At 41.2% G+C, this 21,569-nt stretch overlaps 1 protein-coding gene across 2 annotated transcripts in view; it reads right to left on the minus strand.

The window, feature by feature from the left end:
• Positions 1-20,607, minus strand: part of LOC126162976 (phospholipase B1, membrane-associated-like) — a 368,462-nt gene extending 347,855 nt beyond the window's left edge. The window contains exon 1 of one of the 2 annotated variants that reach the window (XM_049919827.1): positions 20,382-20,607. The gene's annotated coding sequence lies outside the window, so the exon portion shown is untranslated. The remainder of the gene's footprint in view (positions 1-20,381) is intronic. The other variant, XM_049919836.1, reaches the window with a different exon arrangement.
• Positions 20,608-21,569: the final 962 nt, after the last annotated feature.

Consider the following 21,569-nt stretch of genomic DNA (forward strand, 5'->3'; position numbering starts at 1 on the left):
ATTACTTGTCAGTCTTTGATCTATACTAACTTCGACAGAGTAAATTGAAAAATAAATCCAAAGAAGAGCAGAGCGTTTCTTTGCAGGTTCACTTCGTAGGAGCGGGAGTGACACAGAGGTGCTCAGCCAACTTCGATGGCACACGCTAAAAGAGTATGCGTTGTTCTTTACGGTGAGATTTACTGCCTTACTAGGAAAATCAAGCAATACGTTACTTCCACCTAGGTCTATCTCACGAAATGATCATGAGGATAAACTAAGAGGGATTCAAACTCATGCAGAGGATTACCAAAAATCATGGATAACTCGTAATGGTGATGGGTACGAGTGGAAACGATAGTAGTACACGAAATTCCCTCCGCCACACACCATAATGAGACTTGTGGAATAGACACATCGAGCAGATGCCATTACAAGGTTATACAAGTGCTTGCACTTGCTTATGCCAAGTACATCTGACTGGATACAACGTATCCAAAGAAACACGTTAAAATGAATCTGAAAGTGGCAGTAGGCGAATCTAGTTATTAATGAAATTAAAAATGCAGTTTGACAGAAAATTATAAAAAACTGAATTTTTGGAGTTCAACCCAAGACAGATAGGACATCCCTTCTTTCGGACTTAACTACAATCTGAACACCTCTAAGAGTTAACGTTATCCTCCTGCAGACTACTTTTGAAAAGACTGCTGTAGCGTCACACACTTTATGCACAAAATCATCTATACTCACAATGACTCAGTCACTATCGAAGAGCTTGATAATTCCTTTCAGAGAAGAGGTATTGCGCACGTCCGCATCGTCATTTCGGTCGTTCGGCCAAAAAATCTTCGTTTATTTTATTTTCCGGGTAACATAAGTTGATCACAAGGCAAACTTCATACTTACTTGTGAATAGTTCGCATGTACAACGCGAAGTCAGTGTGGCGAGGAACCTAGACAGTTCATTAATCGGGACAGAAATCAGCTCTGACTCTTTTTTTAATCGTAGAAGGACATAAAAAAATTTGCAAGATATTTGAATACAGTACCTTCGGAATTCTAATCTTTTTTTTTTTACTCTCTCCAGGAAAGGAGTTTTGCAGGTGGCCGTTGCATAATTTTCCGGTCATTCATGAGCTCATTGACGTTGAATCTAGTAGACTGTCGCGAGCGTCTGTTCATTCACAGAGCATCCACCAACTTTTCACCAGGCAGAAGGTCATAAAAGAACTCTCCGATTTCGTCCACTACATGTTCTGCACCCGCCTGCCACCATTCGGGAACTGTAGCCAGAAAATTCCGCATCTCTTATGCAACAAAGTGACGGAGTTCAATGGCAGTGCTTTACGTGCTGTTCTCAGTGCGTCTAGACTCATGTGGCATTACCTCTTCTCGTCAGATGACGTCCGTCTAAAGCTAGGCATCATATGTCTCGAAAACAATTGAGCACTTTATGATATTATTAACCTAAGACATGCATGATTAGCCTACGCGATACACTTAACGTCTTGCAATGATTATATTTTGATATTACCGTAATAGACGTTCCTAAGGCTACTTAGTTAAGGCCACCCATGGTTGAATGAAGAGCGCAGATGTGACGCGAAGAACGCAAAGAAGGTTCGATTTCCGGTAGCGCTAAAAGTTTTCTTTTCTTTTTTTTTCTTTTTATTGTTACTAAGGCCGAAAGTAACGACTGAGGCAGCGCTCTTTCTGCCGTACTTGCGGCGGGTATTTCAATTTATGCCATGAAAATAGCTCTAAAACTGGACTGTTGCAATTTTTCGACTCTTAGGTTCAATGTTTCTTCATCAAAACAGCAACTATTTCAGTGACGTTAGTGGCAAGCGTTTTATGATACAAGTGAATTATCACAGCTGCAAGCTTCAATTATTTAGATTAAATTCAACAATACTAGTTAGTAGCATCGACAAATACCATAACATAAAAAGGTTCAATAAGCGGCTGCTAACGTGTGAACAATTTCGTAAGCAATTTTTTTTCTCGGCAAGTTATAGGCAATTGTGGCGTTGTGAAATTCATACCGAAGTGTTCGTGAAAGATTCATTATTGAAAACAAGTCAATTCGTTTTCTGTATTGCAAGTTACATCTGAGAGCGAGGAGCCCGTTCACTGAATTCTTCGGCGTTGTTTAACAAAGATTGGAGTACTGCTAATCCACAACGACAGACAATGTAAAAATCATTTCGTCTTAAGACGAATCGAAGCTTGTGATAAACATTAATAGCACTGAAGTTTTTGCCATGCTATAGAAAGCGTAACTCTAGCCCGCACATGTTCCTGAACTCGTAAACCAGCCACAAATGGGGCTGGACTTTCTCTTTGCAGAATAGTTGGAGCCGCAGCAGAGAACTGGAACCAACGGAATTATGTTCTCAGTGAACGAAATGAAATTTAATTTTATCAGTTAGCACATCATATGTGCTAATAGCTATTTATGCTAAGTGATTGTGTTTTTTTATTTAAATTTGTTTTCTTTGCTAACAGTTAGAAACATTGTACGACTGCAACGCGCGGCTATTCGTTACATTGTTCGTCTGTGATACAATGACCACGACAGTCTTAATTATTATTGCTGTTATATGGTCTTCGGACATTTAGTTGTGTCTCGTTTTGAGATAAAGTTCCACTAAATATTGCACAATGCAGCGAGCCGTTGTGGCCGAGCGGTTCTAGGTGCTTCAGTCAAGAACTGCGCTGCTGCTACGGTCGCAGGTTCGAATCCTGCCTCGGGCATGGATGTGTGTAATGTTCTTAGGTTAGTTAGGTTTAAGTAGTTAGCCGAGCGGTCTCAGGCGCTACAGTCATGTACTGTGCGGCTGGTCCCGGCGGAGTTTCGAGTCCTCCCTCGGGCATGGGTGTGTGTGTTTGTCCTTAGGATAATTTAGGTTAAGTAGTGTGTAAGTTTAGGGACTGATGACCTTAGCAGTTAAGTCACAAACGATTTCACACACATTTGAACATTTGACCATTTAAGTAGCTCTAAGTCTAGGGGACTGATGACCTCAGATGTTAAGTCCCATAGTGCTTAGAGCAATTTGAACCATTTTTGTAGTTATGCCTCCAACTGGACTGGCAGTCGTTGTTCACTTCTTTTTCTTAGACGTCACTCATTAGATTATCGTCACATGCAATTATAAGTTGTAAAAATATTATCCACGTAGGTCGTTCAACACCTACATTTTTAATGTTAGTTGGTAACTTTACAGAGAGTGTCAGTCGTTTGTTGGATTAACGTCTACGTAATCAAAACGTCTAAGCTCTTCATTAGAACTGCGTGTTCGCTCAAATAAACCAATTTCCAAGAATAGATTTCTGTGATCCAATTTTTACTTTCGGAAAGCTTACAGCCGTCAGAAATATCCTCTCAGGTGAACAAACAATACGGCAATATTCGAATGAACCGTGGGTTTTTTTATCCTTGGATGGAAAAGTTTACAAGTGACCGCAAATTTGCAACCGACTAGTAATGCGCCGGCCGTTCCGTATCAGTACTATCCACCTAGGCATCGCAAGCTCTTATTGATTCAGTTAACCAAGAAACCGGCGACTTACAGTGAGAAATTGATGTAAAGTGTGGAGTAAGTATTAACACATCTCATTCCGTCTCTAAGAGAAACTGAATTGCTATAAGAATGTCGATTGTGGGTTCCCAGAGAACTTACTGATACGTTCCACATCATTACGAAATGTCGTATTAATGTAATGTAGTTGCACCTAGTTCAAAAGTAGCGAAGGTGACACATTCTAGGACAGGATTTTAGCCTGTGAAGAAACTTGGATACATCATTTTCAGCTGGAATCCCTGCGTCGAAGTTTGCAGCGGAAACACCAAGCACTGCCTGCCTGTAAGAAATTCAAATTGGCAATAACATTCTATTAACTAACTTTTGAAGTACCCATGGTCGAGTTTTCTGTGATTTTATGGAAGAACATTTCACTATCGAACCTGGCGTGATTGAGAACGTAGTCAATCCTGCGCTGGAGAGCAAATGCTCAGGACAACTGAAGAAAGACGTAGTGCTTCTTCGAGACAACAAGCGACCACATACAACGCAACTGGGCCTGCAAAGTATTGATGAAGCGTGTCGGGAGCTCCTGCTTCATCGTCTCCCTACAGTCTGACCTTCTAATTTCGAATTTTGTTCTGCTTGGTGTGATGAAACAAGCTTTGTGTGGCGTCAAGTTCAAAGGAAACGAAGAGCTAACAATAAAGTAAAGAACAATACCAACCTCGAATACGAGGTAAAGAAATGTTCGCAGAAGCGATTAAGAAGCTTCGTAAGACAGCGTAAGTGCTTAAAAGTTGCATATTACGTGGAAAAGCCATCGAAAAACTTTTCTGATTTCACAAATCATTTCTGTTGCACGGCGATTAGCTATTTATCGTTGTATTACTATTGTATTAGCAACGCACCCACCAAAATTCTCGCAGATGTGTTCAAACACTGTTGTCACATTCGGCAGAGCGTTTGTAAAACATCTGTCTGACCATCCGGACTTACTTTTTCACGAATGATAGTGCTTTTGAGTGGCCACGGTCAATTTTCGCCCCAATACTTCTCCATTTCAAATTACTTCTTCGTCGAATGGACGTTGAAGCGCAATTTTTCTTTCTATTTTTGATAACATACCATTTCAGCACACCTCAGTCAATGATTTTTGATCAACCCAGTACCTTCCTGTGTCAGTCGAATTATTGCTAAAGGATCTGGGTTTCAATACCTTAGGCAGGGTGGACACTGATTTTTGTGCTGCAACACAGGTTAAATATAGTTACAAACGTTTTAGGAAAGCTGATCCAGTTGCTGTAGAGACTTTTGTAAACCTTATCAAGGAACAAGAGTGGCAAGATGTTTATAGTGCTGATACAGTAGACGATAAATATAATGCTTTCCTCAAGACTTTTTTCGTGCTCTTTGAAAGTTGCTTTCCGTTAGAACGTTCAAAACAGGGTACTAGCACAAACAGGCAGCCTGGGTGGCTGACTAAAGGTATAAGCATATCTTGTAGAACGAAGTGGCAATTATATCAAAACGTTATAAACAGTCACAATCTAAATGCAGTAGCCCATTACAAACAGTATTGTAAGGTGCTTAAAAAAGTTATTAGGAAGGCAAAAAGTATGTGGTATGCAGATAGAATAGCTAAGTCTCAGGATAAAATTAAAACCATATGGTCAGTCGTAAAGGAAGTGGCTGGTCTGCAGAGACAGGTCGAGGATATAGAATCAGTGCATAGTGGGAATGTCCGTGTTACTGATAAGTCGCATGTATGTACAATATTTAATAATCACTTTCTGAATATTGCAGGTGAACTAAATAGAAACCTAGTCCCAACAGGGAATCATATAGCGCTCGTAGAAAAAAGTGTTCCGAGACTGTTACCTGAAATGCTCCTCCATGATACTGACAAGAGGGAGATTGAGTTAATAATTAAATCACTAAAGACCAAGAACTCTCATGGATATGACGGTGTATCTAGCAGAATACTGAAGTGTTGTTCAATGTATGTTAGCCGAGTACTCAGCCATATCTGTAACTTTTCCTTTAGGAGTGGTCGGTTTCCTGACCGATTAAAATACTCGGTACTGAAGCCACTTCATAAAAAGGGAGACAAGGATAATGTTGATAATTATAGACCTATTTCTATGCCATCGGTGTTTGCTAAAGTTATCGAGAGGGTTGTATATACAAGGTTACTGCAGCATTTAAATTCACATAATTTGCTGTCAAATGTACAGTTTGGTTTTAGAAATGGTTTAACAACTGAAAATGCTATAGTCTCTTTTCTCTGTGAGGTTTTGGACGGATTAAATAAAAGGTTGCGAACGTTAGGTGTTTTCTTTGATTTAACTAAGGCTTTTGACTGCGTTGACCACAAAATATTACTGCGGAAGTTGGAACATTATGGAGTAAGGGGAGTAGCTTACAATTGGTTCGCCTCTTACTTTAAGAACGGAAAGCAGAAGGTAATTCTCCGCAATATTGAGAGTGGTAATGATGTTCAGTCCTAATGGGGCGCAGTTAAATGGGGCGTTCCCCAAGGATCGGTGCTGGGGCCACTGCTGTTTCTTATTTATATAAATGATATGCCTTCTAGTATTACAGGTGATTCAAAAATATTTCTGTTTGCTGATGACACCAGCTTGATAGTGAAGGATCTTGTGTGTAATATTGAAACATTATCAAATAATGTAGTTCATGAAATAAGTTCGTGGCTTGTGGAAAATAATTTGATGCTAAATCACAGTAAGACTCAGTTTTTACAGTTTCTAACTCACAATTCAACAAGAACTGATATTTTAATCAGACAGAATGGGCATGTTATAAGCGACACGGAACAGTTCAAGTTCCTAGGCGTACAGATAGATAGTAAGCTGTTGTGGAAAGCCCATGTTCAGGATCTTGTTCAGAAACTAAATGCCGCTTTATTTACCATTAGAACAGTATCTGAAATAAGTGACATTTCAACACGAGAAGTAGTCTACTTCGCGTATTTTCATACGCTTATGTCATATGGTATTATTTTTTGGGGTAATTCTTCTGATTCAAAAAGGGTATTTTTGGCTCAAAAACTGGCTGTTCGAGCTATGTGTGGTGTAAGTTCTAGAACCTCTTGTCGACCCCTATTCAAAAATCTGGGAATTCTGACATTGCCCTCACAGTATATATTCTCTTTAATGTCGTTTGCTGTTAGCAATATTAGCTTATTCCCAAGAGTTAGCAGCTTTCACTCAGTTAATACCAGGCAGTAATCAAATCTGCATGTGGAATGCACTTCCTTGACTCTTGTGCAGAAAGGAGTGCAGTATTCTGCTGCATCCATTTTCAATAAGCTACCACAAGAACTCAAAAATCTTAGCAGTAGCCCAAACGCTTTTAAGTCTAAACTGAAGAGTTTCCTCATGGCTCACTCCTTCTATTCTGTCGAGGAGCTGCTGGAAGAGCTAAAAAATTAAGCAAATTCCAGTGCTACATTCTTGATTTTCTTTATTTAAACTAATGACGTGTCGCCTGAATATGTTTCTTATATTTCATTTTATCTGTTTCTACAATCGTGTTATAATTTCATGTATTGACTCGTTCCATGACCATGGAGACTTCTCCTTAATGTGGTCCCACGGAACAATAAAAAATTAAATAAATAAATAAAAAATAAATAAATGAATGAAAGCGGCAATTTTTACATCTAGTCTGTACATTTATTAAGATATCTTATTAGTTACACAACTATTTTCAGTGTAAGAAAAGCCATTTTGGAGTGCTCATTGAAAGCAAGTGGTCATACTCATGAAACAAACAGCTACCTCAAAGGGTGCACAACCTTTCGTGATGATTTGAAAACCACAATATAAATCACCAGCTGTCAAACTACCACAAACAGCAGCGTTTCTATTAGAATTTGTAAACTAACGCGAACTGTAGTATATCGAAAGAGTTCGCTGCCACGTGCATGTCTATGTAGCTTTGCGGTAGCGCAGGCAGACACAGGAAGATGATGTTTTTAGCTTCAAATAATTGTGTAACTATGACGACGAGTTAATAAATACACATAATAAATAAAAAATTGAACACATCACTAAGATTAATTTTATTACTAACTGTTATTCGTATCTGTGATACGTGTGTTACCTTTACGTGTCATTTAAACACTGTCCATGGTGGCCCATCATCATAAAAATATAGTTTTAGTCGAGGTCCTCTCCAAGTTTTCCAGCTGCGGTGGAATGATGGATGGGCGACGATATCTTCATTAACTGAATGCCGAACCCCAAGCCCTCTTAAAATTCTATCCCCCTCCGTGTTTTCCGAAGTCTTTAATTTGATAGAAGTCATAATTACGCTTTCCCAGAAATTTAACATTTGCGCCATGATCTTAGGGTCGTCACGTTTCACTTCAAGATTCTATTCGTGGCAGTGCTCTGTGACAGGTTTTTGCTTGGTTGTTTTAGACCAGTAGTTCCCACCCTATGGGTAATTATCCCTGAGGGGTAAAATGGAAAGGGGCTGCAGTCTGGAACCGCAAGTCCGCTACGGTCGCAGGTTCGAATCCTGCCTCGGGCATGGATGTTTGTGATGTCCTTAGGTTAGTTAGGTTTAACTAATTCTAAGTTCTAGGGGACTAATGACCTCAGAAGTTGAGTCCCATAGTGCTCAGAGCCATTTGGTAAAATGGAAATTTCTGAGGGGTAAGAACGAAACGCTTTCGATGTAGATTTAGTGACCGTTCTAAGCTAATTTTTTAAAAATAAACTCGATCATCGAAATTTCGGTAGATCTTAATATCTAACACATGATTATCAGCAGCTCCCATTTGATATCAACTGATCGATAAAAGCCTCCTCTAGATATTTACGTGCATTTCTGTCTTCAGCAGTATGAGTCGATATTCCTCCTGTATATCTTAAAATGTCTCTCCCTACCTACCACAAGTTCTTATTTTCAGTCTTTTATTATTTCTTGGAATTCACGTAATCTTCCTTTGGTCATATACCATCCATCTTCCTGGGTACTGTTTTTCCCACCTACACATTCTTTTTGTCCATGTCAGAGCTACGTCTCCTATTCTATTCGTTCATTAATCCATTTATTTACTTCCCTGCCTCTCCCAGTAGCCCGCAACGTGCATCTCTCATTAGTTTATGAGCGATCCTCAAATTTTGAGAGGTCTTCGTGTTACAGTATCATGTCGCACTGTCATGAGTCAGAACTGTTAATACAAACTGTTTGTTAGCGTTCAGTTTCATACAAGACTAAACGCTGCAGTTTGGAAATTGAATTACGTTACCAACAGCACCCAAGATCAGATACGCTCTTCTATTTGTTGATTTTGCTGTCCATCCAGTAGTAGTTTTTACTTGTTATCAGTAATAAATCCTAATAGGGTGGTTTCATAAGTCTGATAAAAAAGCAACAAAAATCTTTGTTTCCTAAACAACTCACATACTTTTTGAAACAGACTCTGTTGAGGGTTGTACACTTGGTCCAGCGATTCTCCACCTTTTCATTGCATCGGAAAAATATGTTCTGTGAAACTCTGCAAAATACTCGTTGACTGCAACTATCACTTCCTCATTTCATGAATTTTTTTTTCCAAGTTAGGGAACCGAAAGACGTCACTTGGGCTTACGTCTGATGAACAGAGTGGATGAGGACCCAGTTCAAAGCCCAGTTCATGCACTCTAGCCATTGTTATCACTGATCTGTGGGATGGAGCATAATCCCGGTGAAAGGGCACTTTTTTGCTAGCCATACTATTTCTTTTTGAGCCAGCGCAAGTTTCAAACGGTGCAACACTCAAGCATAATAGAATCCGGTTATGGTTCACCTTTTTCGCCAAGTAATCTATGAGGGTTATTCCTTGGGAATCCCAAAAAGCAGTGGCCATCACCTTACCAGCTGACAAAATGATCTTGGCCTTCTTCAGTGCATTTTCACCAGATTTGGTTCATTGTTTTCAGTGCCGTTTAGACTCTGGCTTGTAATGTGTTTCATCAACAGTCACAGATCGTCGTAAAGTTTCTTGCAGATCGCGATTAAATATCGCCAGACACTGTGTTGACATGTTCTGCCGGATACGCTTTCGGTCGACTGTGAGGAATCACGGCACCCACCTCCCACATATCTTCTTCACAGCCAGTTCTTTGTGCAAAATAGTGTGCACTCGCTTAATTGAGACGCCCACAGTCTTAGTAATCTCATGAATTTTTATTCGTCGATATGCATTAGCGTATCATGGATTTTGACGATTTCGTTTGTGGTGACCTCAATTGGACGGCCAGAGCACGCTTTTTCTTCGGTGCTTCTCAGACCAAGTTTAAAGTTCGCCAACTCAAAAGTAAATGGTCTTCAATGATGGTATAGCATACAAGTAAATTTCAATAATTCCTGCTTTGATTTTGCGGCAGTCCAAAAAAGTTTAATAACAGTACGAAACTCGGTTTTCTATATTTTTAGTCACAGTCGACGCACTCACTAATTCAGACAGCTGTCAACATTAAACTATACGCTGTACGTTTTTGAAATTCCTTACACTATCCAAGGAATAATTACGCTTACCAACCATGAAGATGAAACAAAAATGTTCCATTCTTTCATGGACGTTCACCAGACTTGTCAGACCACGCTCATATTTTCTTCAAATTTAGAAAACTTACCTAGTTTCCGAGATCAGTTTCAATGAATGACGGAACATTTTCAGGTAGTGAAATTCGAGCGAAAGTGCAATTTCTTGCGTCTTGCAAAGGCAACACACTATAAGCAGATTTTCATACAACAGAATTCATTGTTGTAGCGACCAGTCTGTAGCTATTCATTGGGAGACCCGTTAAACATATGATTCTATTTGCCACGTCTTACGGGTGTTAAACTAGACATTTAACTACGATATCTGTGAGCAGTAACGAACTGAATTAACTTCGTACATGACTTTCTGTGTCAGTGGCAGACCAAACCAAATACAAAAATGAATAGTTAGAAATAAGTAGAACCAAAAACCCTCTGACTCATTACTTCGGTGTAGAAAAAGCGTCAGTTTGGTTGTTTTAACACTAACTAATTATGATTTACTTTAGAGATAGGAGTGTTAATTTTTTGATAGTGTAAATTTTAATTAGGTGACAAAATTTTTTTAGAGTACTGGATGAAATATAATGTCGTTCAGGAGTAATGGTCTCAAAAAGGTTCGGAACCATTGTTTTTAAGCAGATGTGTTACTTATATTTGGTGCATCTGAGACATGACAGAAGAGAGAAATGAAGAGTCCCTTATCTACCTTGCGCTTTGTCGGGGAAGATTGGCGGTCTCCTCCGGAAACATGGTACCGAGTATATTTCGCTACCGTCAACACAAAAAGTATTTTTATTGTGTATTTTAAAGACGATTTAGGTCGCCGGAAGCCCGGGATGTGACGTATTCCATGTGAATGTGGCAGGCTATTAGAACAGCGAAATGGAGACACAAGAAACATCAGCGACACACCCGACTGAAATAACTAAGCAAATAAGCTGTCGCCAAGCACTGCCTCGAATATATGGAATGCAATGATATCAGTATCAAGGTACGAACGTCGAGTTTCTACTACAGCGACATTAAGTAGCCTATCGAAATGAAGACATCGAAAAATCTAATAAAGAGAGCTGGCTCTGAAAAACAAAAGAGCCTCAAGGGGCGAAGTGGTCGTCGGGTGTCGAATTCTGCAATAAATAGTGGTCGAAACCAACAGTAACCCACAGTGTGAAAGTAGTCCGGGCAGCAAGTACACGTAACAGCACAAACTGCAGCACCTGAAGACGACGACAGGGGTTACTCGTCGAAATATTGTGTATAACATGGGAAAAACAGCGCGGCCTAAACACTCGGAAGCACACCTTACAATTAATTACATCATTTAAAAGCTGAGAGACGACACTGAAATTATTCTTGTCCATTCACAGTTACTGAAAAGCAATTTTCACGTAAGCCTAGCTCAAAGAAATAGTTGTTTAAGACTTTCTGTAAATTTCTTTGTGATATTTTACGGTTATCAGATACGTCCATTTCACTTACAAGTTTGAAATTCAGACGGCTGACGAGAACATCTTTCTACTAGCAAAATGACTACCAGTTAGCACTTGAGAGGGTTGTGTGAAATAATCTGCAACAGACACTCAGCGTAGAAGACATGCGGTTTTACACGTTGTTTCGGGCCGTGCAGCACTCTGGTTTTCCTTGGCTTTCTCTGGCACAGCCTGATGTCTGGGTCAATGCGAGGTCACCAGAGACGTAGCAGTTACGTAAGGATCCGACCAGGAGGCAGCGCATAGCGGAACAGCACGAAAACTGCATGATATAATTAGTGAAATCTTGATACCGGGCAAACGCTCTTTAAAACTTCAGCACACCCTGTTACAGGAGAACACGTCAGGGGCCACTCGATTCAGGTAGCTTACGAAATCACAGTTTGGGTTTTCCAGCGGAGACCTGGTTTCGCTTACTCGTGGTGAGAACAGGAACCTGTTGCTAAACTCCCCGCGCAACTTTACTTCTGCTCACGAGCTGATGTTAAGGCGACGCAGGCACAAGCTCCACTCGAAACGTAGTCAGGTGCTAAAGTATTCAGTGATGTCAGGAACATATATAGGGTGTAAACTAAGCAATTTTTAACAAGATAATAAAGACGTTAATGGCGCTTGTAACGAGCAGACGATGAAAATTACATCGCTATGTTTACTCCTTCTGTTATTTAGGCTGACTCACTTTCTGTCCAGAACGTAGACTGGCATAAAACACCGGTTTAGTAACACAGTGGCCTTCTTAACAAAACTTTTCTAAAATTCGTCGGTACTCTCGATGACTTCAGCACAATACCCATTTTTGATTAACAGATAAAATTCCTTAACACTTCTGGAAAATTTATAAGTGATCTTTCATCAGACGCCATTTAATGTCTATTCTCTATAGTTAACAGATCTGTAGGTCACACCAAGTACATATGTACGTCACACGTAAGTGGTTACCCTTTTGTGTCACATAAAATCAAAGTATGCCAGTGCGGTTGTTACTGAAGTAAGTGAAAGTGAAACGAGTTTAAAAGACTGCATTGGACTCGTCAGTTCAAAATGGTTCAAATGGCTCTGAGCACTGTGGGACTTAACATCTGCGGTCATCAGTCCCCTAGAACTACTTAAACCTAACCAACCAAAGGACATCACACACATCCATGCCCGAGGCAGGACTCGAACCTGCGACCGTAGCGGTCACGCGGTTCCAGATTGAAGCGCCTACAACCGCACGGCCACACCGGCCGACTTCGTAAGTACAAGTGCCACTATTTTAGGAAAATTATGGTGAGTCAAGACTTTAAATCTATTTGACAGTGTCTCCATGAACACTGCGGAAAGCATTTTGCGGACATGAATTGTGTGTGTGTGTGTGAATCCATTATGGGACTTAACTGCTAAGGTCATCAGTCCCTAAGCTTACACACTACTTAACCTAAATTATCCTAAGGAGAAACACACATACCCATGCCCGAGGGAGGACTCGAACCTCCGCCGGGACCAGCCGCACGGACATGAATTACTGAGTTGCTAGTATACATAGAAAAACATGACTTTTATGCATAACGTAAGAGATATGGAGAACGAATAGTTCAATGGAACACATTATGACATTGAAACAACGTCAGGACCCACCAGACACCTTGACTGTATTGTTAGTAATTACTGAAGCGTTTCTCTACATTTCAACCACAGATACAGGATTACATAGAGCACATCAATAAGTATGTGTTACCTGACATAGTCCGATTGCACTCTCCAGTTTTTCTTATTTTTATTTCATTTATTTATTTATTTTTTGAATCGCCTTCTGCCGTGTTTGATACGACTCGCCTCGAATTCCTCTGCTATACCAACCTCTTCCTCTTAGAGTAGCACCTCCACCAACGTCCTGAAGTATTCGTTGAATGTATTCCATCAATCTCTGTCTTCCTCTAGAGTCTTCACCCTCTGCAGCTCCCTCTAGAACCACAGAAGTTAACACAAGTCCTATCGTCCTTTTCCTTCGTCATGTTAATATGTCCATATGCTCTTTCTTCGCTGCTTCTGCAGAGAACCTTCCCATTCCATATCTCATCAGCCCACCTAATTTTCAACATTCTTCTGTACCATCACATCTCAAGTACTTCGGTTCCCTTCTGTTCCAGTTTTCCCACAGTCCATGATTCACAGCCATATAATTTTATGCCTCAGAGATATATTATCCGAAATTTCTTCCTCAAATTAAGGCCTATATTCGCTACTAATAGACCTCTTTTGGCCAGGAACGCCCTCTTTTCCTGTTCTACCCTGGTTGCCTTAATCCGTCATAGGTTTTATGCTTCCAAGCTTGCAGAAATGTTTAACTTCATGACTACCAATTTTGATGTTAAGTTTCTCGCCAGTCTTACCTCTGTACTTCTCATTACGTTAAATTACAGCAAAATAAAGAGTTTTACGCATGGTGGCTTAGGGAGAGGATAATGGGAAAGATCTTTGTTGATATACCTCAAGCAAAAAAAAAAAAAAAAAAAAAAATGACATCACCACTGACACATATTCCAATTACTTACTGCTAGTTGATTGTTGAAACTGTTTGCCAACTATATTATTCTTTTAACGTTCATTCTTTGCCCGTTAATTTCTAATGACACTTCTTTTGTCCAGTTCGATACAATGTCACAGTTCTACACTCTAACAACAATGCAGACGATGCTTTACAGATATTTTCCAAGCGGTGTCGGATCGCTGCCTCTAGAACACGGGTACGAAAAACTGGATCTCTGACGGATAAATTGTGGTGCAAAGGTGTGGCCGAGCTAGCGGCTCACAACTATGAGAACTAGTGCCTTCAATGGGCACGTAAGTAAATGACCAGGTATCTCATGCGACGCAGTTCTAAACTAGCTAACGAACGTTATCTGTAACAAAATTGTTCATAATAATGAATCGATTTTGTTTCCAGCATAATACACACTTAAGTTCTACTCTCACAAAATTTCGGTGGCTGTAATGGTAGACTTAAACACCTTTTTTGCAGGAGGAAATGGAGAAGACGAAAAGATAATAACGCGGCGTGATGGATCGATGGAAAACAAAATGGTATGACAAAACAAAAAGGGTACTAGTGACAGGAACGTCGGTAGTCGCCGACGGGTGGGAACCAGTAGCTTTCCTGCACACCTAGCAGGAGAAAAGAATATCGCGGAGGAATAGCTTAGCCAAAGCCTAGGTACTGTTTTCAGGATCGGTCGTTGATTCTGCTGTGACACGTGCTCTTCTGTAAAACTTTCTGACAGATTAAAACGCTAAGCCGAACTGTAGCTCGGGCCTTTAACGTTACCTTTCGTGACTATTGCTCTGAGATGTACTGCTTTAAGGTCTCTTTACACACTCAGATATTTACATAGGCTTGTTTGTACAGTGCTTATGAATGAATCATTGACTGAAAAAAATTTCATTACTACTGTGTTCACCCCGTACGAAGTTCGGCGGCGGTTGAATTGAATTAGACCAGATGTGGACACCATACCAAGGGATTTAGCACTTCAATATGGCACGTCTTTTTTCCGGACTTCTGCGGCTCAACGATGAAAATGACATCACAGTAGAAAACTGGCAATAAGCACCGTTCCTGCCAGTTGCCAAGTACCTCAATGTTGCTATAAGTCTTTAACAAGAACTTTTTGATTTTTTCGTTACATAATATTAATGTTCTCATTACCCTTACATACAGTGTAACATACTGCAGCAACACGAAGAATCTCTCTTCATCCTAGGTAACTAAACCAGTCCTCTTTTTCAGGTTTTAGCTCCTTCAAAAGTTTAACATACGCAGTCATTACACCTGTTAGTAGCCACCGCTTTCTCCATACTATCCGTAATGATCTTTATCTTTTTATAACTTCCGAAATAATAACACGAGGCAGAATAATTATCTGGCCATGGCTAGAAAATACACGGCATTCTCGGACTACTGATACATGAATGTGCGAAACATGAGCATGTAAAGGGCCCTTTAGTTTAAACTGTTCGTGCCGGTATACTTCAGTGAGCGCATCGCTCGTGAACGGAAAGGTTGGTTCGAGTTCCTGTCCGACACGCAGTATCGATCTTCCAGAAGTTTAAAAGAAGACCACACGTTGCAAAGCGATGTATTCCGTCTATAAAGGGTACATTCAGAAATGATGTTCTGCCATCGGATTACAAAGAAAGCTAACATACCTAAGTCAGACGAACTAATGACTTAAAGTTTCCAACCATTTCAGTGCATGAAGATAAAACAGAAATCAACCAGAAGGTTGGATCCACTGCCCAATTTCTTTCCTACGCATTGTCCTACAGGAGGTGGTATAAGGTTGTTTCCACCAGTTCTTTGAACTGAATTACCCAGCCAATTACGTGGGGACCTAAAGTTTAACTGGACTCCCTACCAAGGAATAACTCATCATCTTTTTTATTTACAAACACTACCAGAGGACAAAAAGATGACAAGTGACAGATAGTAAACATCTTGGAACTAATCGAGGATCGCCCACGAGATTATCTGGTACTTAATACCTGTACCACCGAGCCGCAACTGCTTATTTTGTGCAAACGCTGATAGTGAAATGATGCAATATTCTCACTATCAATAGTTCCGCTTCGTAGAAAGTATTCGTTCATTCTGTGAAACATGCCTAGCTGAGTTTTCAGGTTAAGTTATTGTTCTAAACATCGTACATTTGAAAGCAGCGAAAGATTAGATAATTGTATTAGTCTTTCCAAGCATGGAAAGGTTACCTGCAGAGTCTGTTGTAGTTGTAAAATAGTTAAACGCAAACTGAAGGCAGTAATCGAACTCTTACTTCAGTGAGTTAAAATTCCCTCAAATAACATACAAAAAAGTAATAAGTATCTTGTTAAGATGTCTGAAAAATTTTTCATACAGAAATTTGAAAAACAGTCTCTCGTATTTCTATATGAGAAACGTTGCTATGCTGTTTCAAAATGGATTCCTCTTGAAATGCTGTATGGTTCTAACCGAATTCGTACCAGTTACGATCCAGTTTAAGATAAAGGCAATACATGTTGGCGCCGTTAGTTATTCTGTTCGAAATATGTTTCTTGAAAGCGGGATATTAGACATATTATTGATCACTAGATGTTATACAGCGTGTTCCGAAAGTATTCGTTCAGATTAATACAAGCGGTAGAGACTTCAAAATAAATATATTTAGTTCCGAAAATAGGGTTGCTGACGGCAGTTTCTGACGCTAAGAACGATTTACACAGAAGCTAATTTATCATGCTAATTACAGCTGTGACATTCACAGAAACTGCTCGAATGCCCGATCACTGGTCTGTATGCTTTTCATGTCCATTTCGAAGATTCATGGCGTGTCCGCAATGATATCAGCAGCGTCGGCAATTCTATCGACGAGGTCGTGTTCTGTTTCCACAACGCTTTCATACACCATCTGCTTCATACGCCCCCAGAAGAAGAAATTCAGACACGTGAGCTAAGGTGACCTCAGATGATTCCACACAGCAAAGCAGTAATGGGCTTGCGTTCCATCGTGGTAGAAGTACATTCTTTGCCTAACATTCAGAGTTAAATTGTTCAAATGGCTCTGAGCACTATGGGACTTAACTTCTGTGGTCATCAGTCCCCTAGAACTTAAAACTACTTAAACCGAACTAACCTAAGGACATCACACACATCCATGCCCGAGGCAGGATTCGAACCTGCGACCGTAGCAGTCCCGCGGTTCCGGATTGCGCGCCTAGAACCACTAGACCACCGCGGCCGGCATTCAGAGTTACATCCTCCAGCAGTTCTGATGACACATATTCTGTAATCAGAGCGATTTTGAATGTCAGTGCACGTTCCTAGTCGGTGACACCGACACAGCAACTTACATCAGCAACATTAACAAACTGTTCCCTAACTTTATAAGTTGACGTCAGAGACCGTATATTCCTCATCGAAATACATTTACTTTGATATTCTCTACCTCCTGTGCGAATCTGAACGAATAGTTTCGGAAGATACTGTAGATTAAAGTCACCCGCCGTGTATTTCTATTTCTACGACGTCTGTTCAAAAAATTCAGGAACATTCGTACTCTCTCGCCAGTGGTGTGTTGGAGCGAAATGCTGTTGGCTTCCCTGCACGCGCCTGTTTTTAATGTGTAGAGTTAGAAGAGCAACGCATCTGCATTAAATGTTGCGTGAAACTCACGATAACCTTTACAGATAAGTAATGCAGGAAGCCTATGGTGATGAGTGATTAATCCGTACTCGGTGTTACAAATGGTTCACACGGTTTAAAAATGGCCTGATGAAAGTTAATGACAACCCTCGTTAAGGAGAGCCTCCGACGTCTATCGAGGACTGTCGTGTCAGGAACATCAACGAAATTGTCCGAGAGCTTGCAGGAGAATGTAACATTTCAGTTGGATCATGTCATGAAATCCTGACACAGTATGTTGGAATGCATCATGTTGCTGAAAAGTTTCTACCACGGCTCATGAATAAAGACGAGAAAGACCTTCCCCTAGCTGTCTGTGAAAATCTTTTGGATGGCGCAAATGAGAAAGCGATGTCCCTTGACGGAATCATAACTGGTGATGAGAAGTGGGTCTTCTGTTTTAGTGTTGAAAACAAGGTTCATTCTTCACAATAGGTTGGGAAATGTTTTCCAAGACCAGAAAAAGCTCGTCAGGTCAAGTGTCACAGCCATGCATTGAAGTATTAGTTCATTGTGAAATCGTGCCACAGAGACAAATGCCACAGGGTCAGACCATTAATGGTACTATCAGGATGTGTTGCGACGCCTCCGAGAAAATGTGAGAAGGAAACGGCCTGAAATGTAGGGAGATGATTCATGGTTCCTGTACTACGATAACGCACTCAGATATTCATCCCAATTAATAAGTGACTACTGCAGAAAAAACGAAATCACTGTGTTGCCGCATCCTCTGTATTCTCTACAGCTGACTCATGCTGACTATTTTTATTTCAGAGTCGAAAACACTACTCAAAGGATGAAGATTTCGAACGGTAGGCGAGATAAAAGAAAATTAGCAGAACGGCGAATCGCGCGATCCAGCAGGAGGCGTACCAAGACTGCTTCCGCAAACAGAAGCGACGTTGGGAGTGGTGTATCAGTTGTCGAGGTGAGTATTTCGAAGGAGACGATTGCACAATAAATAAAAGGTAAAGGTAGAAAAATTTTGTGGGCAAAGTTCCGGAGCTTTTTCAACAGACCTCCTAACGTAAAAGTTGTCAGAAACTACTGTAGGGATTTTTTTACAGTTTTCACTACAAGATAGAATGATTCAGGAGAAAAGTGCGTGTGTATAATTTTTAAATATTGCACTGACTTAAGTATGATGATGTTTTCGATCAAGCGGTGCGTCGTCAGAACAGTACAGGCGTACGTTGCTTGTATCGTTTAACTGATACTACGGTATTCTTCTACCTAATAGGAAATGAAAACCTACGTTACTAGCATTTGTAGACTTAGAGAAAGCTTTTGACAATGTTGACTGGAATACTCTCTTTCAATTTCTGAAAGTGGCAGGGGTAAAATACAGGGAGCGAAAGGCTATTTACAATTTGTACAGAAACCAGATGGCAGTTATAAGAGTCGAGGGACACGAAAGGGAAGCAGTGGTTGGGAACAGAGTGAGACGGGGTTGTAGCCTCTCCCCGATATTATTCAATCTGTATATTGAGCAAGCAGTAAAGGAAACAAAAGAAAAATTCGGAGTAGGAATTAAAATCCATGGAGAAGAAATAAAAACTTTGAGGTTTGCCGGTGACATTGTAATTCTGTCGGAGACAGCAAAGGACTTGGAAGAGCAGTTGAACGGAATGGATAGCGTCTTGAAAGGAGGATATAAGATGAACATCAACAAAAGCAAAACGAGGATAATGGAATGTAGTCGAATTACGTGGGGAGATGCTGAGGGTATTAGATTAGGAAATGAGACACTTTAAGTAGTAAAGGAGTTTTGCTATTTGGGGAGCAAAATAACTGATGATGGTCGAAGTAGAGAGGATATAAAATGTAGACTGGCAATGGCAAGGAAAGCGTTTCTGAAGAAGAGAAATTTGTTAACATCGAGTATAGATTTAAGTGTCACGAAGTCATTTCTGAAAGTATTTGTATGGTGTGTAGCCATGTATGGAAGTGAAACATGGACGATAAATAATTTGGACAAGAAGAGAATAGAGGCTTTCGAAACGTGGTGCTACAGAAGAATGCTGTAGATGGGTAGATCACATAACTAATGAGGAGATATTGCATAGAATTGGGGAGAAGAGAAATTTGTGGCAGAACTTGACTAGAAGAAGGGATCGACTGGTAGGATATGTTCTGAGGCATCAAGGGATCACCAATTTAGAATTGGAGGGCAGCGTGGAGGGTAAAAATCGTAGAGGGAGACCAAGAGATGAATACACCAAGCAGATTCAGAAGGATGTAGGTTGTATTAGGTTTTAGGAGATGAAGAAGCTTGCACAGGATAGAGTAGCATGGAGAGCTGCATCAAACCAGTCTTAGCACTGAAGACCTCAACAATAACAACAAATGTCGTTCTCTGAATTTTAATCTTAACTCTAACTCAATGGCCCATAAATATAATTGCCACTGCTCAGACCAGTCGTCCGACCGTAGATAGTTAATACAACTGATGCGTAGCCGAGGGCGGCTAGACAACTTCTACAGCAACATATTATATTAAGTTCAGTGACTGATCAGTTGAATTCGTAACACAAGAGATCATCCCATCTTAAAGTGACACAGTGAAACTTCCTAAGAGACCTACCACAATGAGGAGAGTTGTTTAATAGAAAGACGTTTGCGTACCTTGATGAGTAACCGATGACGAGTAGATATGCTGCCCGTAGGTTGCCGGTGCTGTGCTGGTGCTGCCGTGTGATGACTCAAGTCGCAGGTGGCACAGCCTAGACGCACGGACACACTCGCGCAGTTGTACACAAACGCACGCCGCTGCCGGCACAGTGAGTGGTGTGTGGTCTGTATGTCCGCAGTAGCGGGCGCCACGGCAGCGAGTGCCGCTGCTGGAGGCTGGGCCGGCGTGCAGACCGCGGCGGGCTGCTCGCTCCCCGCCCCTGCTGAAGGCAGCCAACACCGGCCGAGGCGCGCGGCAGCCGGATTACGGCGCTATCGCTCAGCTGCTCAGGTTACGACGGCCACCAAGACAGCAAAATCATGTGTGCGCCGTCCGACGAAAGTGAAACTGGCTGCAAGTGCACTACAGGCTTGGATATGCAAATGATTAGCATTTCAGTGTAACCTCACGACGTAGGGGGTAAATGGCATCAGAATTCCACTCACAGTGTTCTATTTACCTTGATCACTCCCAAATAACTTGAAAGGGTCCTGTAGCCACCTTTCATTAGTCCGGTAGCCCATTTTCACTAGCATTTCTCTTTCTTTTCCTTGTTTATCTTTTCTCATAACTCTCATAGTGGTGTGATTGAATGAATGTGGTTGTGTGTCACGCTGCTAGACGGTGCCGTAGTCTGCTGCAGAAAGTCTGCGATAGTGATACAGATTCAGCAGCAATTGTACAGAATAGCCAACTCTCGTAGTGGTGCCGGCCGCGGTGGTCTAGCGGTTCTGGCGCTGCAGTCCGGAACCGCGGAACTGCTACGGTCGCAGGTTCGAATCCTGCCTCGGGCATGGGTGTGTGCGATGTCCTTAGGTTAGTTAGGTTTAAGTAGTTCTAAGTTCTAGGGGACTTATGACCTAAGATGTTGAGTCCCATAGTGCTCAGAGCCATTTTTGATCTCGTAGTGGTCAATTAGGCAAAGAGGTTTGTGCTACTTGTGAGAAATCCACCTGCGTTGGGTTGGTGGCGGAAATGGTATCCTTGGGTTTTCCGGGCCACGCGGAGGGTGGAGGAGGCTGGAGAGGAAAAAGGGAGGCAGTCTGCCGCCGGTACGGGAAGCGTCCGCAGCTGTGCTCCAGTCGGAGAAGGGTGACTTAGACTGACCGCGTGGCGCGTTGTTACTTGGCGAGAGGAAAGCT

This window comes from Schistocerca cancellata, chromosome 1 (assembly GCF_023864275.1).
Source record: "Schistocerca cancellata isolate TAMUIC-IGC-003103 chromosome 1, iqSchCanc2.1, whole genome shotgun sequence".
In the NCBI taxonomy this organism is placed as follows: Eukaryota; Metazoa; Arthropoda; class Insecta; order Orthoptera; family Acrididae; genus Schistocerca; species Schistocerca cancellata.